Genomic DNA, 25,799 nt, shown 5'->3' on the forward strand with positions numbered 1-25,799 from the left:
AGAAGACATACAGATGGCTAACAAACATGAAAAGATGCTCAACATCACTCATTATCAGAGAAATGCAAATCAAAACCACAATGAGGTACCATTTCACGCCCATCAGAATGGCTGCTATCCAAAAGTCTACAAGCAACAAATGCTGGAGAGGGTGTGGAGAAAAGGGAACCCTCTTACACTGTTGCTGGAAATGCAAACTAGTACAACAACTATGGAGAACAGTGTGTAGATTCCTCAAAAACCTGGAAATAGAACTGCCAAATGACCCAGCAATCCCACTGCTGGGCATACACACTGAGGAAACCAGAATTGAAAGAGACACGTGTACCCCAATGTTCATTGCAACAGTGTTTATAATAGCCAGGACATGGAGGCAGCCTAGATGCTCATCAGCAGACAAATGGATAAGGAAGCTGTGGTACATACACACAATGGAATATTACTCCCATTAAAAAGAATACATTTGAATCAGTTCTAATGAGGTAGATGAAACTGGAGCCTATTATACAGAGTGAAATAAGCCAGAAAGAAAAACACCAATACAGTATACTAACACATATATATGGAATTTAGTAAATCAGTAAAGATAACCCTGCATGCGAGACAACAAAAGAGACACAGATATACAGAACAGTACTATGGACTCTATGGGAGAGGGCGAGGGCAGGATGATATGGGAGAATGGCATTGAAGCTTGTAAATTATCATATGTGAAACGAATCACCAGTCCAGGTTCGATGCATGATACAAGGTGCTCGAGGCTGGTGCACCGGGATGACCCAGAGGGATGGGATGGGGAGGGAGGATGGGAGAGGGGTTCTGGAAGGGGAACACATGTACACCCTTGGCGAATTCATGTCAATGTATGGCAAAAGAAATACAATATTGTAAAGTAAAAAAAAGATAAATAAACTAATCTAAAATTTAGAAAAAGGGGGGGGGCTTAAAGACTTAAACATAAGACAGGACACTATAAAAGTCCTCAAAGATAGCATAGGCAAAACATTGTCAGACATAAATCATACCAATGTTTTCTTACGTGAATTTCCCAAGGCAATAGAAACAAACAAAAACAGGAACCTAATCAAACTTACTAGGAAAAAAAATAAAAAGGAACTTAATCAAACTTACTAGGAAAGACTAGAGGTTTCTTCAAGAAAATTAGAGATACAAAAGGAATATTTCATGCAAAGACGGGCACAATAAAGGACACAAATGGCATGGATCTAACAGAAGCAGAAGATATTAAGAAGAGGTGGCAAGAATACACAGAAGAACTATACAAAAAGATCTTCATGACCCAGATAACCATGATGGTGTGATCCCTCACCTAGAACCAGACATCCTGGAATGTGAAGTCAAGTGGGCCTTAGGAAGCATCACTATGAACAAAGCTAGTGGAGGTGATGGAATTCCAGTTGAGCTATTTCAAATCCTAAAAGATGATGCTGTGAAAGTGTTTCACTCAATATGCCAGCAAATTTGGAAAACTCAGCATTGGCCACAGGACTGGAAAAGGTCAGTTTTCATTCCAATCCCAAAGAAAGGCAATGCCAAAGAATGCTCAAACTACCTCACAATTGCATTCATCTCACATGCTAGCAAAGGAACGCTCAAAATTCTCCAAGCCAGGCTTCAACATTATGTGAACCATGAACTTCCCGATCTTCAAGATGGACTTAGAAAAAGCAGAGGAACCAGAGATCAAATTGCCAACATTCGCTGGATCATCGAAAAAGCAAGAGAGTTCCAGAAAAACATCTATTTCTGCTTCATTGACTATGCCAAAGCCTTTGACTCTGTGGATCAGAAGAAACAGTGGAAAATTCTTCAAGAGATGGGAATACCAGAACACCGACCTGCCTCCTGAGAAACCTGTATACAGGTCAAGAAGCAACGGTAAGAACCAGACATGGAACAAAAGACTGGTTCCAAATCAGGAAAGGAGTACGTCAAGGCTGTGTATTGTCACCCTGCTTATTTAACTTATATGCAGAGTACATCATGAGAAACGCTGGGCTCAATGAAGCACAAGCTTGAATCAAGATTGCTAGGAGAAATATCAATAACCTCAGATATGCAGATGATACCACCCTTATGGCAGAAAGTGAAGAAGAAAAAGAGACTCTTGATGAAATTGAAAGAGAAGAGTGAAAAGGTTGGCTTAAAAATCAACATTCAGAAAACTAAAATCACGGCATCCAGCCCCTTTACTTCATGGCCAGTAGATGGGGAAACAGTGACAGACTTTATTTTTTGGCTCCAAAATCACCACAGATGGTGACTGCAGCCATGAAATTTAAAGATACTTGCTCCTTGGAAGAAAAATTATGACCAATCTAGACAGCATATTAAAAAGCAGAGACATTACTTTGCCAACAAAGGTCCATCTAGTCAAAGCTATGGTTTTTCCAATAGTCATGTATGGCTGTGAGAGTTGGACTATAAAGAAAGCTGAGCACTGAAGAATTGATGCTTTTGAACTGTGGTGTTGGAGAAGACTCCTGAGAGTCCATTGGTTTGCTAGGAGAGCCAACCAGTTCATCCTAAAGGAAATCACTCCTGAATATTCATTGGAAGGACTGATGCTGAAGCTGAAACTCCAATACTTTGGCCACCTGATGCTCACTGGAAAAGACCCTGATGCTGGGAAAGATTGAAGGTGGGAGGAGAAGGGGACGACACAGGATGAGATAGTTGGATGGCATCACGAACTCAATGGACATGAGTTTGAGTAGGCTCCGGGAGTTGGTGATGGACAGGGAGGCCTGGCGTGTTGCAGTCCATGTGGTCACAAGGAGTCGGCCATGACTGAATGGCTGAACTGAACTGAACTGAATCAAACTTACAAGGTATTGCACAGCAAAGGAATCCATTAAAAAAAAAAAAAAGAAAAACCACAGGTCAGTCTCCCAAGGGAAGAAAAATAAATGGAGGAATTCCATTGGGGTCCAATGGTTAGGACTCTGTACTTTCACTACGCAGGGTATGAGTTCAAACCCAGGTCAGGAAACTATGATCACACAGCTGCATGGTGCAGTCACAGAGAAAATAAAAATGGTTCCTAATCAAACTTACAAGCTTTTGCACACTCAAAGAAAACATAAACAAAACACAAAGAAAATCTACAGAATGGGGAAAATACTTGCAAGAGATGCGAATGACTAGGGCTTAATTTTCAAAATATAGAAACAGCAAACACAACTCAACAACAACAAAAACAGACAACCCAATCCAAAAATGGGGAGAAGACCTAAATAGATATGCCTCCAAAGAAGACATAGAGATGGCAAAAAGGCACATGAAAAAATGCTTATCACCACTATGTATTCTGTTCAGTTCAGTTGCTCAGTCGTGTCCAACTCTTTGCAACCCCATGAACCGCAGCACGCCATCTCTTTCAGAATTTTCCACAGTTTATTGTGATCCACATAGTCAAAGGCTTTGGCATAGTCAATAAAGCAGAAATACATGTTTTTCTGGAACTCTCTTGCTTTTTCGATGATCCAGGGGATGTTGGCAATTTGATCTCTGGTTCCTCTGCCTTTTCTAAAAGCTGCTTGAACATCTGGAAGTTCACGGTTCACGTATTGCTGAAGCCTGGCTTGGAGAATTTTGAGCATTACTTTACTAGCATATTAGAGAAATGCAAATCAAAACTACAATGAGGTACCACCTCACACTGGTAAGAATGGCCACCATTAAAAAGTCTACTTGCCTGTGCTATACACTAGGTCCTTGTTGGTTATCCATTTTAAGTACAGCAGTGTGTACATATCCATTCCAAATTCCCAAACTATCCGTTCCCCCTAATGTTAAGTGACAGCCTGGATGAGAGAAGAGTTTGGGGAAGAGTAGATACATATATATCTATGGCTGAGTTCCTTTGGCTGTTCACCTGAAACTATCACAACACTGTTAATCAGCTAAATTTCAATATAAAACAAAAAGATTAACAACAACAAAAAAACCCAATAACAAGGACGTGGGAATTTACCTGGCTGTCCAGTGGTTAAGATTCCACATTTCGACTGCAGGGATCACAGGGTTCGATCCCTGGTTGGAGAACAAAATTCCACAGGCTGTGTAGAGCAGCCAAAACAAAACAAAAAACACCTAAAAAGGGGAAAAAAATGTCGACAAATTACAACTGCTGCAGAGTATATGGAGAAAATGGAAACCTCCTATAGTGTTGGTGGGAATGTAAGGTGCACCCACTGCGCAATATAGTATGGAGGTTCTTCAGAAAAGTAAAAGTAGAAATACCATATGATCCAGCAATCCCACTCTTGGGCATATATCCAGAGAAAATTATAATTGAAAAGGATACATGCATACATGTTCATGGCAGCACTAGTCACAATAGCAAAGACATGTAAACAACCTAAGGTACGGTGACAGACAAAAGGATAAAGATGGTATGGTACACATACACAATGGAATAACACTCAGCCATGAAAAACAATGAAATACTGCCATTCACAGCAACGTGGATGCAACTACAGATTATCAGACTAAGTGAAGTAAGTCCGACAAAGAAAAATACCATATGATATCTATATGTGGAATCTAAAATAGGACACAAATTAATCTACGAAAAAAAACAAATTCACGGACATAGAAAATAGAATGGTTGCCAAGGGTGAGGGCTTTAGGGGAGGCATAGAGTGGAATGTTGGATGGAGGAGCCTGGTAGGCTGCAGTCCATGTGGTCGCTAAGAGTCGGACACAACTGAGCGACTTCACTTTCACGCATTGGAGAAGGAAATGGCAACCCACTCCAGTGTTCTTGCCTGGAGAATCCCAGGGATGGAGGAGCCTGGTGGGCTGCCGTCTATGGGGTCGCACAGAGTTGGACACGACTGAAGCGACAGCAGCAGCAGCAGAGTGGAATGTTAGACTTCCTTCCACTTCATCCAACAGATGAAGACTATTATATATAGAATGAATAAACAAAAAGGTCCTACTGTATAGCAAGGAGAACTATATTCAACCATAATGGAAAAGAATATTTTTTAAAAGGCATATATATATATAACTGAATCATTTTGCTGTACAGCATTGTAAATCAACTATACTTCAATTTAAAATTTTTAAAAAATAAAACACTAGAAAAAAAGAAACTAGCCAAGCTTAAATAATGCTTTCAAAAATGGATATAAATTTGATTTGATTTATCCATTAAGAACGTATGAGAGTTTCAGTTTTTTCACATCTACCTCAGGATTTTGTATGGTCAATGTTATGTATTTATAGCTCTTCTATCAAGTAAATGATGGTATCCCATCCTGCTATTAATTTGCATTTCTCTAATTGTTAGCAATTTTCAATACCTTTCCATGTCCTTGGTGATACATCAGTAAAATGTTCCTACATGCATTTTGCCCAATTTCTAATTATATGGTTTGCATTTCTATTGTTGAATATTGAATATATAAATAGTAACATTCCCAGTGACACACTAGTGGTTCGTGGATATTTTCTCTGAGAATACAAATTATCTTTCCGTTTTCTTCATAGGGACTTATGCAGAGCAAAAGTATAACATTTTAATGTCATCCAATTTATCAATTCATTTTGTTAAACGAATATTTTTTTGGCTATCATCATTAAGAACAATTTGCCAAGTGCTAGGTCAAACAAATTTTGTCCTATAGCTAAGTCTAAATGTTTTATACATTTGGGCATTTTACATTTAAATCCATGATCCATTTTGAGTTAATCTGGGTAGATGTGAAGTTTAGGTCAAAGTCCACTTTTAAAATTTATGCCTGTTTAATTGATCCAGAAACTAGTATAAAAAAGACTGATCCATGCAATTATCCTTCAATTAAAAAACAAATAAAATTTTAAAAAAGACTGTCTTTCATCCAGTAAATTGATTTTAGACATTAGTCAAAATTGGGCTGAGTATATTTCTGAAAATCAATTTCTGGGTTCTCTTTTTTGTTTGTTTCATTAATATATGTCTCTTTTCCTCCACCAAAACCATGTAGACTTGATAAATGATAACAGTTTAATGATGTAAGATCAGGTAGAGAACTGTTGCTGGGAATGAAATTGGTATTGCCCCTATGGAAAACTATATGGAGGTTTCTTATGATACAGCAATCCACACCTGGGCACAATAGTCAGAAAAAACATAAATATATAATTTGAAAAGATACATGCACACCAATGTTCATAACGCACTATTTAAAATAGATGAGACATGGAACCAAACTAAATGTCCACCAACAGATGAATGGATAAAGAAGATGTGGCATATATATATGTGTATATATATACATATATATATATGGAATATTAGTGAACCACAAAAAATGAAATAATGCCATTTGCAGCAACATTTACTAAGTGAAGTCAGACAAAAAAAGATAAACATCACATGATATCACTTATATGTGGAATCTTTTTTAAAAATGATACAAATTACCTTATTTGCAAAATAGTAATAGACTCAGAAAACTACATTATGGAAATCAACACAAAATTGTAAAGCAGTTTTCCTCCAATTAAAAAAAAGAGAAAACTAAGTTATGGTTACCAAAGGGGAAAGGTGGGAAGGATTAATTGCAAATCTGGGATTAACAAAAACAAACTACTATATATAAAATTATCAACAACAGTCTACTGTATAGCACAGGAAACTATATTCAATATCTTGTAATAACCAATAAAGGAAAACAATTTTTAAAAAAACCATAAATACACACATATACACACATAACTGAATCACTTTGTTGTAAACCTAAATCACTGTAAACAACTATACTTCAATAAAGTAAATTTTAAAAATCAGGTACAGAGGTAATGCTCACTGTAGAATTCTTTCAATTAATTGTTTATTCTACTTACATTTTCTCTCCTATTGAGGGACATCTTAACTGCTTCCAAATTTGGTCATTAATGAATTAAGCTGCTAAAAGTATACATGAGCAAGTGTTTGTGGGGACATAATTTTACAGCTCCTATGGGTAAATACCTGGAGAAGGCAATGGCACCCCACTCCAGTACTCTTGCCTGGAAAATCCCATGGATGGAGGAGCCTGGTAGGCTACAGTCCATGGGGTCGGTAACAGTCAAACATGACTGAGCGACTTCACTTTCACTTTTCCCTTTCATGCACTGCCGGGAGCCAGCTCACGACATCCCACCCATGACAGAGTCATGAAGAAAAGACCTCACGAGCAGAGCAACTCAGGCCTCAGGGATTCTTGGAAGGCTGCCTCAGCGCTCACCTTAATGATATCTCTCTTTCTGATGCTTGCTATAATAAACCTCTTCTTATTTTCTGTGACTTAGGTAAAAGGCCTTTCCTGATCTCTTCGTAAATAGATCAATCTGGAACCCTGATCGATGCGGCCCCCGAACGGTGGCACCCTATTAGATTATCTAGGATATAGAGTATTTTAATCTAAACTCCTCTTGCTAGCATATTACTTTGTTTAATAAATAAGCCTGTGCCTTTGGAGCTAATGTACATGACTGCTCCTTAATAATAAAACAGCATTGAAGAGCCTCCACACAGAAAGCCCCTATGGGCACAAAACCCTTCGCAGGAAAAAAGGCTTGTTGGGAAATATAAAAAATATTGCTTTATGAAACTGTTACTTAGTCTATATTTACTCACTATGTTTTTACTCTTAACGTATTTAGCCTATATAATGAAAGCATAACAGTTAAAAACTTATATAAATAAAAGTTTAGCTTTAATACAAATAATAAGACAATTGTTGATATAACTGATGATTCTTACTTAGAGCTGACCTTCAGCTTGCTGTTCTATGACTTTATGGGACCACATTCTTTTCTGTTAAGTTCAAGGCGTAAAATAAATTACCAAAAACAGGTTTTACCTTAAAACTTTCTATTGATGAATTCTTTCCTGCTGTGCCTGATGCAAAAATGTTCTGACTGATCAACCCTTGTCAATGGCGAGTCACGAGATGTTAGCAGGCCCCCAGGCCAGAAGATGATGTAAACAAAATGAGACTTTTTGTAACTAAAGACATGCAAACGGTTTCGATGAGGGTCAAAACTGCTGGCCCATTAAGCTGAATTGGTTTGCCCATTAAGCTGAATTGGTATGACTCTATACATTTGTTTCTATGTACCACTAAAAATACAAAAGCTGTCTTAAAAACAATAAAGTTGGGAGACACTTGGAGACGCTAAGATTCACTGTGTCTTCTCATTTCGCATCGCCGACGCCGTCCTTCCTGAGGGAACCCCTGGACCAGCTGGAGCTGGACTCTGGCAATGCACTGGAGAAGGAAATGGCAACCCACTCCAGTATCCTTGCCTAGAGAATCCCAGGGACGGCGGAGCCTGGTGGGCTGCAGTCTATGGGGTCGCACAGAGTTGGACATGACTGAAGTGACTTAGCAGATGGGTAAATACCAATAACCACAACTGGAGAATTGTGTGGTAACGGTATGCTTACTTTTGTAAGAAGCCACTGAACCATCTTCAAAAGTGGCTTTACTACTGTGCATTCCCACCAACAATGTACAACAATTGCTGTTACTCCAGGCCCTCACCAGAATGTAGTTTCTAAGTGTTCTGATTTTCATCATTCTAATATGTGTACAGTGGTATCTCCTTTTTATGTTCATTTGCATTTTCCTGATAACATATTTCCCACCTGTATATTTTCTTTGGTGAGATGTATGTTAGTTCTTCTATTTACTATTTAATCAGAGTGCATTCTTACTATTGAGTTTTTATTAGAGTTTTTGTACAACCTGGATAGTCTTTTATCAGATGTTTCTTTTACAAATATTTTCTACCAGTCTCTGGCTGATCTTCCTATTCGCTTAACATTATCTTTTGCAAAGCACAACATATTAATTTTTTTTAAACTTTTTATTTTCTATTGGGAAATACCCAATTAACAATACTGTGATAGTTTCAGGTGAACAGCTAAAGGGTTCAGCCATAGGTACACATGTATCCATTTTCCCTCATAGTCTTCCCTAGTGTCTCAGACGGTAAAAAGTGTGCCTGCAATGCAGGAGACCCAGGCTTGATCCCCGGGTCAGGAAGATCCCCTGAATAAGAGAATGGCAACCCACTCCTGTATTCTTGCCTGGAAAATCCCATGGACAAAGGAGCCTGGTGGGCCACAATCCATGGGGTCACAGTGTCAGACATGATGGAGCGACTAGCATACATTCTCTCTCAAACTCCCCTCCCATCCAGGCTGCCACATAACATTGAGCAGAGTTCCATGTGCTATACAGTAGGTTCATGTGGGTTATCCATTTTGAATATAGCAACAACTTTTTAAGTTTAATGAAATCCAGCTTTTCAACTATATATTTCATGAATTGGGCCTTTGGTGTTGTACCAAAAATACACTGCCAAATCAAAGATCATCTAGGTTTTCTCCTAGATGACATGACTGAGTGACTAACCCTTACGGTTTAGCACAGGGAACTCTATTCAATATACTGTAAAATCCTACAAGGAAAAGGAATCTTAAAAATATACGTATATTCAGTTATACATATGTATGTATATATTTATGTATAACTGTATCACTGTGCTATACACCCAAAACTAACACAACATTGCAAGTCAACTACTTTTCAAGTAGAAAAAACAAAACAGAAATAAACCCATGCACTTATGATCAATTAATCTACAACAAAAAGGGGCAAGAACATAAAATGAAGACAGTCTCTTCAATAAGTGATGCTGGAAAAACTGGAGAGCTACCAGTAAAAGAATGAAATTAGGGACTTTCGTGGTGGTTCAGTGGTCAAGAATATGCCTTTCAACGCAGGTTTGATCCATGGTCGGAAAACTAAGATCCCGCATGCCAAGGGGTAACTAAGCTTGCATGCCCCAACTACTGAGCTCCTGTACTCTGGAGCCCACAAACCATAACTAGAAAGCCCACATGCCACAACTAAGACTGAATGCAGCCAAATAAAGGAGGAATGAAATTAGAACATTCTTGAACAACACATACAAAAATGAACTCAAAATGGATTAAAGACCTAAACATAAGAGTGAAACCACAAAACTCCTAATGGAAAACACAGGCAGAACAGTCTGACATAAATCAATAGTAGGAATAGTTTACTGGATCTCCTATCCAAAATCGAAGGATATAAAAGCAAAAATAAACAAATGGGATCTAATTAAATTAAAATGCTTTTACACAGCAAAGGAAACTATTAATAAAATGAAAAGACAACCTAGAGACTGGGAGAAAATATTTGCAAATGATATGATGCATAAGAAGTTAATATTCAGCATGTATAAACAGTTCAAATAATTCAACAAAAAAAACAACCTGATTTTAAAATGGGCAGAAGAACTGAACAACCATTTTCCAAGGAGGAAATGCAGATGAGCAACAGACACATGAAAGGATGCTCAACATTGCAAATCATCAGGGAACCGCAAATCAAACCACAATGAGATATCACCTCATACCTTTCAGAATGGCTATCATCAAAAAGTCTATAAATAACAAACATTGGTAAGGATGTGGAGAAAAGAGAACCCTAGTACACTGTTGGTGCAAATGTAAATTAGGGCAGCCACTATGGAGAATAGCATGGTGTTTTCTTAAAATACTAAAAAATTAGAGTCACCATATTATTCAGTGATCCCACTCCTAGGTATATATCCAGAGAAAACTCTAATTTGAAAAGATACATATTCATCCAATGTTCCTGACAGCAGTATTTCTAATAGCGAGACATGAACGCAGCCTGTTTCCATGAACAGATGTACAGATAATGTGGTACATATATAGAATACCACACAGACAAACAAACGAAATAATGCAATTTGCAGCAACATCCATGGACCTAGAGATGATCATACTAAGTAAACTCAGACAAAGACAAATATAATGCTTATATGTGGCATGTAAAAAATTATACAAACTAACTTGTTCCAAAACAGTAATAGATTCACACAGAAACGAAAACTTATTAAGGATACCAAAGGGGAAAGGGAGAAAAAAGGATCAATTAGGAGTTTGGGATTAAAATATACACTAATATGCACACTACTATATATAATGTATAAGTAGATAACCAACAAGGAACTACTGTATAGGACAGGGAACTACAGTCAACATCTTGCAATAATTTATCATATAAAATAAACTTGAAAAGAAAAAAATATATATCTAAGTAATTTTGATGTATGCCTGAAGCTAACACATTGTAAATGAACTGTATTTCAATAACGCTTAGAAATACATAATTAAAAAAACATTGCCTGTGTAGGATTTTCTTAATAAGTTCCTTCTTTTTTCTTTTTTAAAAGAATTATTTACATTGGAGGATAATTACTTTACAATATTGTAATGGTTTTTGCCATACATCAGTATGAATCAACCATAGGTATACATATGTCCTCTCCATCCTGAACCCCCCTCCCAATGCCCTCTCCACCCTATCCCTCCAGGCTGTCACAGAACACTGGCTTTGGGTGCCCTGTGCCATACATTAAATTCACACTGGTTATCTATTTTACATATGGTAATGTATATGTTACAAAAGTATTCTCTCAAATCATCCTGCTCTGTGCTTCTTCCACTGAGTCCAAGAGTCTATTCTTTATGTCTGTCTCCTTTGCTGCCTTGCATGTAGGATAATCATTACCATCTTTCTAGATTCCATATATATGTGTTAATATACAGTATTCGTCTTTCTCTTACTTTGCTTTTCTTTCACTCTGTATAATAGGCTCTAGGTTCATCCACCCCATTAGAACTGACGCAAATGCATTTCTTTTCATGGCTGAGTAGTATTCCACAGTGTAAATGTACCACAACTTCCTTATCCATTCATCTACCAAGGGACATCTAAGTTGCTTCCAAGTCCTAGCTATTGTAAACAGTGCTGCAATCAACATTAGGGTATGTGTGTATTTTTCAATTCTGGTTTCCTCAGGGTACATGCCCATGAATGGGATTGCTGAGTCACATGGTAGTTTTATTCCTAATTTTGTAAGCAATCTCCATACTGTACTTCATAGTGATTGTATCAGTTTGCATTCTCATCAACACTGTCAGAAGGTTCCATTTTCTGTTTTCAGTTTTTTCTGATGATGGCTATTCTGACCAGCGTGAAATGACACCTCATTCTGGTTTTAATTTGCATTTCTACAATAATGAGTGATGTTGAGGATCTTTTCATGTGTTTACTAGCCATCTACATTACTTTCCCAACAAAAGTCCGTCCAGTCAAGCTATGGTTTTTCCAGTAGTCATGTACAGATGTGACAGCTGGACCATAAACAAAGGCTGCATGGCAAAGAATTGATGCCTTCGAACTGTGGTGCTGGAGAAGACTCCTGAGATTCCCTTGGACTGCAAGGAGATCAAACAAGTCAATCCTAAAAGAAATCAATCCTGAATATTAACTGGAAGGACTGATGCTGAACCTGAAGCTCCAATACTGTGGTCCTCTGATGCGAAGAGCCAGCTTATTGGAAACGATCCTGAACTGGGAAAGATTGAGAGCAATAGGAGAAGGGGACAACAGAGGACAAGATGGTTGGATGGCAACACCGACTCAAAAAAGAAGAACTAAAGAGCCTCTTGATGAAGGTGAAAGAGGAGAGTAAAAAGGTTGGTTTAAAACTCAACATTCAGAAAACTAAGATCATGGCATCTGATCCCATCACTTCATGGCAAACAGATGGGGAAACAGTGGAAACAGTGACAGTCTTTATTTTGGGGGGCTCCAAAATCACTGCAGATGGTGAACGCAGCCATGAAATTAAAAGAGCTTGCTCCTTGGAAGAAAAGTTATGATCAACCTAGACAGCTTATTAAAAAGCAGAGATATTACTTTGCCACAAATGTCCATCTAGTCAAAGCTATGGTTTTTCCAGTAGTCATGTGTGGATGTGAGAGTTGGACTATAAAGAAAGCTGAGCACTGAAGAATTGATGCTTTTGAACTGTGGTGTTATAGAAGACTCTTGAGAGTCCCTTGGACAGCAAGAAGATCCAACCAGTCCATCCTAAAGGAAATCACTTCTGAGTATTCATTGGAATAATGAAGCTGAAACTCCAATACTTTGGCCACCTGATGCGGAGAACTGACTCATTTGAAAAGACCCTGATGCTAGGAAGGATTGAAGGCAATAGGAAATGGGGATGACAGAGGATGAGATGGTTGGATGGCATCACCGACACGATGGACATGAGTTTGAGTAAGTTCCAGGGGTTGGTGATGGGAAGCCTGGCATGCTGCAGTCTATGGGGTCACAAATAGTTGGACACGACTGTGTGATTAAAATAAACTGATACTTCCCAGGTGGTGCTAGTGGTAAAGAACTCACTTGCCAGTGTAGAAGATGCAAGAGATGCGAGTTCAATTCCTGGGTCAGGAAGGTCCCTTGGCAGAGAGCATGGCAACCTATTCCACTATTCTTGCCTGGAGAATCCCATGGACTGAGGAGCCTGGCAGGCTATGGTCCCTAGAGTCGCAAAGAGTCAGACACGACTTAAGTAACTTAGCACGCAAATATACACACATCCATAAAAATTATTTTCCATGATATGTTATTACAAGATATTGAATAGTTTCCTGTGCTATACAGTAAATCAATGTTGCTTATCTATTTTATGTGTAGTAGTTTCTGTTAATTGCATACTATTTTTTTCTAATTTTTAAATTTTTAATGAAGTATAGTTGATTTACAATGTTGGGTTAGTTTCTGATATACAGCAAAATGAATCAGCTATACATATACATATATCCCCTTTTTTGGATTTCTTTCTTATTTAGGTCACCACAGAGCACAGACTTCCCTGTTCTATACAGCAGGTTCACATTAGTTATCTATTTTAAAAATTGTTGTTTAGTCTCTAAATCGTGACCAATTCTTTTGTGATCCCATGGACTCTGGCCCGCCAGGCTTCTTTATCCATGGGATTTCCCAGGCAAGAATACTGGAATGAGTTGCCCTTTCCTTCTCCAGGGTATCTTCCCAACCCAGGGATCGAACCCGCATCTTCTGCATTAGCAGGTAGATTTTTTACCACTGAGTCACCAGGAAAGCCTATTTTATACATATGTGCTCAGTTGCTTCAGTCGTGTCCGACTGTGCTACCCTATCGACTATAGCCTGCCAGGATCCTGTGTCCATGGGATTCTCTAGGCAACAATACTGGAGAGGGTTGCCATGCCCTTCTACAGGGGATCTTCCCAACCCAGGGATCAAACCCACATCTCTTATATCTCCTGCATTGGCAGGAGGGTTCTTTACCACTAGTGCCACCTGGGAAGCCCATTTAATACACAGTATTGTATATATGTCAATCCCAATCTCCCAATTTATCCCACCCCTACTTCCTCCCTTGGTATCCATACAGTTGTTAGCTATTTCTGTGTCTCTATTTCTGCTTTGCAAATAAGTTCAACTGCTTCATTTTTCCAGATTGACTATATTAGCAATATAATACAATATTTTTCTCTTTCTGACTTAATTCACTCTGTACGACAGTCTGTAGGTCCATGCACATCCTGAAAATAGCACAATTCCATTCATTTTTATGGCTTAGTAATATTCTACTGTATATATGTACCTTATCTTCTTTATCCATCCCTCTGCTGATGGACATGTAGGTTGCTTCCATGTCCTGGCTATTGTGAATAGTGCTGCAATAAACACTAGGGTGCATGTATAATTTTGAATTATGGTTTTCTCTGGATTTATGCCCAGTAGTGCAATTCCTGGGTCATATGGTAGCTCTATTTTTCGCTTTCTAAGGAATCTCCATACTGTTCTGGATAGTGACTGTATCAATTCACTTTTCCACCAAAAGTGGAAAAGGGTTCCGTTTTCTCCACACTTTCTCCAGCATTTATCATTTAAAGATTTTTTGATGATGACCATTCTGACCAGTGTAAGGTGACACCTCAAGGTAGTTCTGACTTGCATTTCTCTACTTAATTAGTGATGTTGGGCATTTTTCATGTGTTTGTTGGCCATCTGTATGTCTTCTATGGAGAAATGTCTATTTAGGTCTGCCATTCATTTTTTGATTGGGTTGTTTTTTTGAGATTGAGCTGCATGTGCTGCTTCCACATTCCTAATGTATCCATCGCCAACCTCCCCTTGACCATTAGTAACCATAAGTTTGTTTTCTATGTCTGTGGGCCTGTTCTGTTTGGTATACAGATTCATTTGTATTATTATTTGATTGAACATATAAGTGGTATCATATAGCATTTGTCTTTCTCTAACTTACTTTATGAAATACAATATACTCTATGTCCATTTGGGTTACTGCAAATGTCAACATTTCATTCTCTTCTATGGCTGAGTAGTTTTCTATTGTGTATATACCACATCCTCTTTATCCATTCATCTGTTGATAGACACCAAGTTTGCTTCCTTATCATAGCTACTGTAAACAATGCTGCTAAGAACAGTAAGTCGCACATATATTCTCTAATAGTTTTCATTTTCTTTGGATATATATATACCCAGGAGTAGAGTTGCAGAGTTCCAAAGAATAGCAAGGAGAGATAAGAAAGCCTTCCTCAGCGATCAGTGCAAACAAATAGAGGAAAACAACAGATTGGGAAAGACTAGAGATCTCTTCAAGAAAATTAGAGATACCAAAGGAACATTTCATGCAAAGATAGGCTCGATAAAGGACAGAAATGGTATGGACCTAACAGAAGCAGACGATATTAAGAAGAGGTGGCAAGAATACACAGAAGAACTGTACAAAAAAGATCTTCACGACTCAGATAATCACGATGGTGTGATCACTCACTTACAGCCAGACATCCTGGAATGTGAAGTCAAGTGGGCCTTAGAAAGCATCACTACGAAGAAAGCTAGTGGAGGTGATGGAAATTCCAGTTGAGCTATTTCAAATCCTCAAAGGTGATGCTGTGAAAGTGCTGCACTCGATATGCCAGCAACTCTGGAAAACTCAGCAGTGGCCACAGGACTGGAAAAGGTCAGTTTTCGTTCCAATCCCAAAGAAAGGCAATGCCAAAGAATGCTAAAACTGCCGCACAATTGCACTCATCTCACATGCTAGTAAAGTAATGCTCAAAATTCTCCAAGCCAGGCTTCAGCAATACGTGAACCGTGAACTTCCAGATGTTCAAGCTGGTTTTAGAAAAGGCAGAGGAACCAGAGATCAAATTGCCAATATCCGCTGGATCATCGAAAAAGCAAGAGAGTTCCAGAAAAACATCTATTTCTGCTTTATTGACTATGCCAAAGCCTTTGACTGTGTGGATCACAATAAACTGTGGAAAATTCTGAAAGAGATGGGAATATCAGACCATCTGACCTGTCTCTTGAGAAACCTGTATGCAGGTCAGGAAGCAACAGTGAGAACTGGACATGGAACAACAGACTGGTTCCAAATAGGAAAAGGAGTACGTCAAGGCTGGATATTGTCACCCTGCTTATTTACCTTATATGCAGAGTACATCATGAGAAACGCTGGGCTGGAAGAAACACAAGCTGGAATCAAGATTGCCGGGAGAAATATCAATAACCTCAGATATGCGGATGACACCACCCTTATGGCAGAAAGTGAAGAAGAACTAAAGAGCCTCTTGATGAAGGTGAAAGAGGAGAGTGAAAAAGTTGGCTTAAAGCTCAACGTTCAGAATACTAAGATCATGGCATCTGGTCCCATCACTTCATGGGAAATAGATGGGGAAACAGTGGAAACAGTGTCAGACTTTATTTTTTTGGGTTCCAGAATCACTGCTGATGGTGACTGCAGCCATGAAATTAAAAGACGCTTACTCCTTGGAAGGAAGGTTATGGCCAACCTAGATAGCATATTGAAAAGCAGAGGCATTACTTTGCCAACAAAAGCCCCAGTCAAGGCTATGGTTTTTCCAGTGGTCATGTATGGATGTGAGAGTTGGATGGTGAAGAAAGCTGAGCACCGCAGAATTGATGCTTTTGAACTGGGGTGTTGGAGAAGGCTCTTGAGAGTCCCTTGCACTGCAAGGAGATCCAATCAATCCATCCTAAAGGAGATCAATCCTGGGTGTTCATTGGAAGCACTGATGTTGAAGCTGAAACTCCAATACTTTGGCCACCTCATGCGAAGGGTTGACTCATTGGAAAAACCCTAATGCTGGGTAGGATTGGGGGCGGGAGAAGGGGACGACAGAGGATGAGATGGTCGGATGGCATCACCGACTCGATGGACATGGGTTTGGGTAGACTTCGGGAGTTGGTGATGGACAGAGAGGCCTGGCATGCTGCAATTCATGGGGTCGCAAAGAGTCGGACACGATTGAGCGACTGAACTGAACTGAACTGAGAGTTACTGGATCATACAGTAGTTCAAAATAATTGGTTCTGACAGTATTTAGTAGCTTGCTATTTCAGTAATGAGACATATTTTTTATGCTCTCTACTCACCCATCCCCACTGACATCAACTTACAGCCTCTTTTATAAATAAATTTTGATTGAACACGTATGTATTCATTGATTTGCATGCTTTCCACGACTATAGAGTTCAGTAGTGTGACAGATATCATATGGTTTAAGGCACAAGATTTAAGACATTTACCATCTGGCACATTAATGGAATAAGTTGTTGGTCTCTCTATTAAGATATCATCAAAGAAGAATTACATTAATTTATTTAAATAGTACGAAGCATGAGGAAACATCTTGATAACCAAAAATATCACTTCTTTTTTCTGCTTCATTTCACATTTAACCTCAGGAAAACATCAATTTATTTGAGGCTGTTATACTTGCATGTTCCAAAACATCATCTCTGTATTTGTACTTTCACTATGGACACTTTTACATAACAAAATCCATTTGAGATTCATCTATATTGTTATCATTTCAGTTCAGTTCAGTCGCTCAGTCGTGTCTGACTGTTTTTGACCCCATGGACTGCAGCATGCCAGGCCTCCCTGTCCATCACCAACTCCCAGAGTTTACCCAAACTCATGTCCATTGAGTCAGTGATGCCATGCAACATCTCATCTTCTGTCGTTCCCTTCTCTTCCCACCTTCAATCTTTCCCCACATCAGGGTCTTTTCAAATGAGTCAGTCCTTCACATCACACGGCCAAAGTATTGGAGTTTTAGCTTCAACATCAGTCCTTCCAATGAACACTCAGGACTGATCTCTTTTAGGATGGACTGGTTGGATCTACTTGCAGTCCAAGGGACTCTCAAGAGTCCTCCCTACCACCACAGTTCAAAAGCATCAATTCTTCAGTGCTCAGCTTTATTTATACTCCAATTCTCACATCCACACATGACTACTGGAAAAACCATAGCCTTGACTAGATACCCTTGCTTTTTAATATGCTGTCTAGGTTGGTCATAACTTTCCTTCCAAGGAACAAGCGTCTTTTAATTTCATGGCTGCAGTCACCATCTGCAGTGATGTTGGAGCCCAAAAAAATAAAGTCTGACATTGTTTCCACATCTATTTGCCATGAAGTGATGGGACCGGATGCCAAGATCTTAGTTTTCTGAATGTTGAACTTTAAGCCAACTTTTTCACTCTCCTCTTTCACTTTCATCAAGAGGCTCTTTCGTTTTTCTTCACTTTCTGTCATAAGGGTGGTATCATCTGCATATTTGAGGTTATTGCTATTTCTCCTCGCAATCTTGATGCCAGCTTGTGCTTCATCCAGCCTAGTGTTTCTCTTGATGTACTCTGCATATAAGTTAAATAAGCAGGGTGACAATATACAGCCTTGACATACTCCTTTTTCTATTTGGAACCAGTCTGTTGTTCCATGTCCAGTTCTAACTGTTGCTTCCTGACCTGCATACATATTTCTCAAGAGGCAGGTGGTCTGGTATGCCCATCTCTTTCAGAAGTTTCCACAGTTTATTGTGATCCACACAGTCAAAGGCTTTGGTATTAATAATTCATTATGCTTTTTTTGGAGAGTAATGCTACATTAACTGGATGTAGAATATTTTATAGATCCACGAACCTGTTGTGAGCCATTTGACTTCTTTCAAGTTTGGGCTGACAAAATAAAGCTACTAGTTATAAAGGTATACATTAATGAATACTTCTATACAAGAAGAAATGTTGTTATTTCAACTTAGATAAATACATATGAGAGCAATTGCTGGGTTATATCATAGCTATAGAATTAATTTTATTAAAAAAACTGACAAATTGCTTTTTTTTTTTATTTATCTATCTTTTAACTTTATAATATTGTATTGGTTTTGTTATACATTGACAAATTGCTTTTGCAAGGTACCTGTTCCATTTCACAAACAATGCCTAAAGCTTCCATTTATTCTATATCTTTAGCAGCACTTCGAAATACTGGGTTTTTTGACTCAGCCACTCTAGTAGAGATTTATTGATATCACAGTGATTTCTAATTGGCATTTCCTTACTGACAAGTGATGTTAAGTATTTTTCCATTTGCTTACATATCACTTTATCTTTAATGAAGAAGAATATTTCCATCTTTTGTACATTTATTTTATTGTACCTCATGTACAACAAAGTTCAATTTTTCATATCCTTCTAGCCTCTAAAAACTACTCTGTCTTTATAAGTTTCGCATTTTAGACATATTGCATAAATAAATCATGCAGAAAGAGGCATCTGAATCTGGCTTTCACTTGAATAGTATTTTCAAATTCACCCATGTTAAACAATGTATCAGTACTTCATTCTTTTTATTTATTTATTTATTTTTTAATAAATTTATTTATTTTAGTTGGGGGCTAATTAAGCTCCGGTACATATACAGAATGGAATATTACTCAGCCATTAAAAAGAATACATTTGAATCAGTTCTATTGAGATGGATGAAACTGGAGCCCATTATACAGAATGAAGTAAGCCAGAAAGAAAAACACCAGTACAGTATACTAATGCATATATATGGAATTTGAAAGATAGTAAGGATAACCCTACATGTGAGACAGAATAAGAGACACAGATGCATAGAACAGTCTTATGGACTCTAAGGGAGAAGGTGAGGGTGGGACGTTCTGAGACAATAGCATTGAAAGATGTATATTATCATATGTGAAACAGAACACCATTCTTTTTATTATACTTTATTTCACTTTCTTGATAGTATCTCTTCAAGGACAAAAGCTATTGTATTTTGATTTTGCTGCTTGTGGTTTAGACTTAATATAAAATCTAAGGTTCTGTAGATGTACAACTATGCTTTCTCTTAAGAGTTGTGATGTTAGCCTTAAAATTTAAGTCTTTGATTCATATTTTACTCATCTTTGCAAAGTGTGAAGTTGCTGGACCAAATTTATTCATTTCTGTGGCGATATTCACTTGTCCCAACATTATTTGTTGAAAAGACTGATGTTCCCCACTGTAGTGTCTTGACACTTCTTGTCAGGAAATCAATTAATAATATATAAGTGGGTACACTTGTGGATTTTTCATTTCTGTCCTTCCATATACTTATATAATCTGTATGTTTACCCTTACAATTTTACCATGAGGTCTTAATTATTGGATCTCTGTACTAAGCTTTTTTAACAGCTTACTGGTTTCTTTTCTTAAATTTTATTTATTTTTGGCTGCATCAGGTCTTAGTTGTGGCACACAGGATCTTTGTTGCAGCATGCAGGTTCTTTTGTTGTGGCACGGGCTCCAGAGTGTGTGGGCTCAGTGGTTGTGGCATGTGGACTTAGTTGCCCTGCGGCACATAGGATCTTAGTTCCCTAACCAGGGATCAAACTCATGTGCCCTGCATTGGAAGATGAATTCTTAACCACTGGACCACCAGGAAGTCCCTGTACTGAGATCTAAAATCAGGAAATGTGAGTTTTCTAATGTACTTTTTTCCCTAGACTGCTTTGTCTATTCTGTATCCATATTTCCATATGAATTTTATACTCAGCTTGCCAATTTATACAAAAATGCCAGTTGCAACTGAGGTGTCACTAACTCTCTAGGTCAATTTGAAGACTAATATCAATTGTATTCATTTCTGAACGCTGCCTAACAGTCAACAACTGGAAAGCTTAGCAAAGAAAATTTAGTTCTTCCACAGTTCTGGAGACTGGAAGTCTGAAATTAAACCGTCATGTTAACACAAGTAAAATTAATTATCTCACAGTTCTAGAAGATAGAAGTCTGAAATAAAAGCACTCACAGAGTCATGTTTCCTGTGAAGGATCTAGGAGAGAACATATGCCATGTCTTTCTAAGCTTCTATTGTGGCCATCTGTTGTGGCCTTCTTTGTGCCTCTGTTCTTGAAGACACATCACGTCAATCTCCGCCTTTGTAATTACACAATATTTTCCCTGTATATCTCTGTCTCTGTGTGCCCTTTCCTCTTCTAAGAATACCAGAAATACTGGATTAAAATCCCAATCTCCCCAGTATGACCTCAGATTAACTTAATGACATCTACAAAGCCCCTATTTTCAAATAAGGTAAATTCGTAAGAAGCAGAGATTAGAACATTAACATATCTATTAGGGATACATAATTCAATTGATGATACCATCTTAACATTACTAACTCTTCCAATCCATGAACATGAGGTATGTTTTGAACTGCTCAATTCTTAAATTTCTTGCAATATGGTTCTTCTGGATCTCAATGTAAGTCTTACACTTATTTTGTTCAGCTTATGCCTAAGCATTTTATATTTTGGATACTATTGCAAATTGAATTGTTTTTGTATTTATTTATTCAGATTATTCATTGCTACTATACAGAAAAATAACTCATTTTTCTATAGTTTCTTATATCATGCAATCTTTCTGAATTCATGTATTAGGTCTAATTATGTAATGTGGGTTACCTAGGATTTTCCATACACAAAATCATTTCATCTGTGAATATAGTTTTTATGCTTCAGTACCAATCTAGATGTAATTTATTTTTCTTGCCTAGCTGACCTGGATAAAAGTTCTACTATAACGTCAAACAGAAGGAATAAGAGTAGACATTCATATCTTGTTCCTGAACTCAGGGGAAAAATACACAGTCACTGAGTACATTAGCTGTAGGTTATTCCTAGATATATATTATCTGGTTAATAATGTGTATTACCTAACTTCTCTTCCTAGTTTGTGAAATGTTTTCAATATGAATAGGAACTGGATATTTCCAAATGCTTTATATGCATCTATTGAGTTTATGTACATTAAAGAAAAAAACAGGGTTACTTCTTTTAATGTCATATTTAAGAGCATTTCATAAATATGTTGGAAATATACTCTTTCACTCTATGACTGCTTTTTTCATTTTCCTAGCACTTTCCTTTGAGAGAAAAATTTAATTTTTGTGAAGTCAAATTTACTTATTTTTTCACTTATGGGTAATCCTTTTGGTGTGCATGCGTGTATGCTAAGTCACTGCAGTCATGTCTGACTCTGCAACCCCATGGACTGTAGCCCACCAAGCTCCTCAGTCCATGGGGATTCTCTAGGCAAGAATACTGGAGTGGGTTGCTGTGTCCTCTTCCAGGGGATATTCCCAACCCAGGGATCAAACCTGCATCCCATATGTAATACCATAAATGGTATTAACTAAATTTTGTTTTCCAAATATTCATGGCTAGTACACTGAAATGCATGCCCTTTATTGGTTTTTCTTGCCTTATAGTATTGGCTAAAACTTCCAGAGCAAATTTGAACAGTAATGGTGAAATCTAAGATATTCTCCCAGTTTCTGTTCATAGAAAGGGAAATCATTCTGTCTTTAATGATTGATACTACCAGTGTTTCTGAGATTCCACTTATGACATTAATGAGGTTGCCTTCTATTCTAACTCTGCTAAGCATTTTTATTATGAATAGGTTTCAAATGATGTCAAATGCTTTTCTTTTTGCACCTACTGAGATATGCTTTCTTTTCCAGTTATATGATTGCCTTCCAAATACTGAATTACTCTTTCAGTTCTGAACCAAATCATTCTATTCTCCTTTAAAAAGGCATGCTCTTAAGGGAAACTATTTTATCACGGTGAAACAAACCTCACAAAAGGGAAATACCCAACTTTTGTTCCCTACAGCCTTTGATATAGAGGAAAGAAAATACCTAACTCCAGAATTCTTGAGCCTCTGACAGGAGGAAGTTCAGTTCAGTCATTCAGTCGTGTTCAACTCTTTGTGACCCCATGGACTGCAGTATGCCAGGCTTCCCCGTCCATCACCAAGTCCTGGAGCTTACTTAAACTCATGTCCATCGAGTCAGTGATGTCATCCAACCATCTCATCCTCTGCATCCCCTTCTTCTCCTGCCTTCAATCTTTCCCAGCATCAGGGTCCTCCAGCTTCTGACAGGAGGAAGGGAAGCACCCAAATCCAGCCCTTTCTAGCCTTCCTGTCCAATCTGAAGTGGGAAAAAAGCAAGAATCATTTGGGAAGGTCACAGACAAGGGATATAGGTCAACTAAAAGACTAAAAGACTGAGACTTTATAATCACTTATAATCATAGGATTATAAATGCTACTCTTCTCCCCTACATACCATACCAATATATTAACAAAGCTCCTCTTTACACTTTTTAGAGTTCTCCTTGGGTTGCCTCCTATTTCCAGGGATTATACTGTACTTAAGAGTGAAGAAACAGGGGGGAATGTTTCTATGTCACCCTTTCTAAAACAGAAGTCCTGGTACTTGTTTTATAAATAAAGTCTTAATGGAAAATAGACACACTCATTCATTTATTGTCAAAGGTGACTTGTGCTACAAAAACAGAGGTAAGTAGTGTCAGAGATCAGGATGTAAAAAGCTTAAAATACTTTTGATTTGGTCTTTACAAGAAAAGCTTTCTGATCCCTGTGTTAGAGGGCATAATGATAAAATCCCAATAGCAACAAAAAGGATAAAATATTATGAATAAGCAGAACAAAAATGTTTAAAATATATACTAAGATAACCATAAAATACACATTAAAAATTCAAAAATAGCCTTAGATAAATAAAAAGACATCCTTTGTTTTTGGATTAAGCTGTCTCATGATCTTCAAGACATTATTTATAAGTTTATAAATTTTACAAACATAATTTTATAAATGTAATTAAATTCTCCCAAAAAAAATCCCAATGAATTTTACAGAGGTACATGAATGGATCCTGAAATTCACATGGAAAAATAAATTCACATTAATGTCAATGGAAAAGAACAAGAAAGTCCAGAAATAGATCCAACTATATGTAAAAGCTTACTGTATCACAGTCTATATGCAGTTAATAATGTATTGCTTTACATCTTGCAGTGTTATAAGCTCATAGCTCTTTGTTCTTTGTTACTTTTTTATATATAATACATGTATAAATGTTATAGACATCATAAGATAATGTTATAGTTTTAATTTTTAATAAGGCATTCATCTTATAAAGCTATTAAGAGAGAAAAGGGGGAAAAAATAAACGGTTTTGTATTTACCCAGATATTTACCAGTTCTAATGCTCTTCATTTTTTTCTGAAGATCCAAGTTTCCATGAAATTTCATTTACTTCCATCTTAAGAACCTCCTTTATTGTGTTATAATATAGATCCATTTGTAATAAATACTCTTATAGCTTTCCTTATTGAAAATACCTTTATCCCATTTTCATTTTTGAATATTTTCACTGGATATTCATCAAGGGTTGACAGGTTTGTTTCTTTTTTCCCCCCTAACTTAAAGTTGCTGTTGTATGCCGTTTCACTGAAATGGTTTCTAATGAGAAGTCAGAAAGTAATAGGATCATTGTGCCTGATTATATGTAACTTTTCTGTTGCTAAGATTTACACTTCGTGTTTGGTTACAGACACTTTAATTATGATGTGCTCAGGTGGACTTCTTTACCTTTATCATACTTAATATTTAACATATTCTATCTGTAAATTTTTACATTTATTCGAGTTTGAGAATTTTTCAGTCACTAACAAAAAGTTTTTCCCCATCTCTCTCTCTCTCTTTTATCTCTTCTGATATCCCAATTACACAAGGTTCTGTGGCTCTGTTCAGTTTTTCTCACTCTTTTTTAACTCTTTTCTTCACATAGGATAATTTCTATTGATCTGGCTTCAAGTTCACTTTTTCTTCTGTCATGTGTGTGTGTGTATATACACACACACACACACACGCACACACACATATATATATAAACAAAAGTTAAATCCCTTCAATGAACTTTATATTTCAGAAATTATATTATTCCTTTCTAAAATTTCCATTTATTTCCTCTTCATGAGTTCCTTGTTGAGAGTTCCCATTTTTCTGCTGATATTTTCATGCATTGAAAATATGTTGTTTCACTTCTTTGAGAATAGTTTAAAATGCCCACTTTAAAATACTCAAATCCTAGTTTACAATTTTGGTTTACCTTAGAGTAGAAACTTTCTATTCTGTAAAGAATGTGTAACATTTTTTTTACCAAAAAGGTTCTTCATAAGAATGAACACTGTAATCCATAGAAAGGCCACTATAAAAATAATGCACAAAATATAAGCTAAATATAATAGAAAAAAATAGAATTTTAAAAATATCCAACTGTTCCCAGAAAAGCAAGAAAGGAGGAACAAGGAAATTAATAATACAGGAAACAAATAAAAAGCCAAAACTAAAATTCTAGACCGCAGCTGAGGCACATCAATAACTACATTAAATGTTAATGGAATAAATGCTCCAATTTAAAAGGTAGAAACTGTTAAGAACAGATTTAAAAATTAAGATAAACTAAATATGAAGTACAGAGATTAACTTTAAATGTAAAACACAAACAGAATGAAATGGATGGAAAAATGGTATCACGAGGAAATGATAAGTATAAGTAGTTGCATTAATAGTAAATAAAACAGATTTTAAAACAAAACTTATTACTAGAAATCA

The 25,799-nt window shown here is 37.2% G+C and overlaps 1 long non-coding RNA gene across 1 annotated transcript in view; it reads right to left on the reverse strand.

Annotated features, from left to right (window-relative positions):
* Positions 1-25,799, reverse strand: part of LOC145536831 (uncharacterized) — a 109,973-nt gene that overhangs the window by 13,093 nt on the left and 71,081 nt on the right. The window contains exons 4-5 of the long non-coding RNA XR_014076038.1: positions 23,146-23,307; positions 3,998-4,116 (exon numbers count right to left, since the gene is read on the reverse strand). This is a non-coding gene — a long non-coding RNA (uncharacterized LOC145536831). The remainder of the gene's footprint in view (positions 1-3,997; positions 4,117-23,145; positions 23,308-25,799) is intronic.

This window comes from Giraffa tippelskirchi, chromosome X (assembly GCF_054371585.1).
Source record: "Giraffa tippelskirchi isolate mGirTip1 chromosome X, T2T-mGirTip1v1.2.pri, whole genome shotgun sequence".
NCBI lineage: Eukaryota > Metazoa > Chordata > Mammalia > Artiodactyla > Giraffidae > Giraffa > Giraffa tippelskirchi.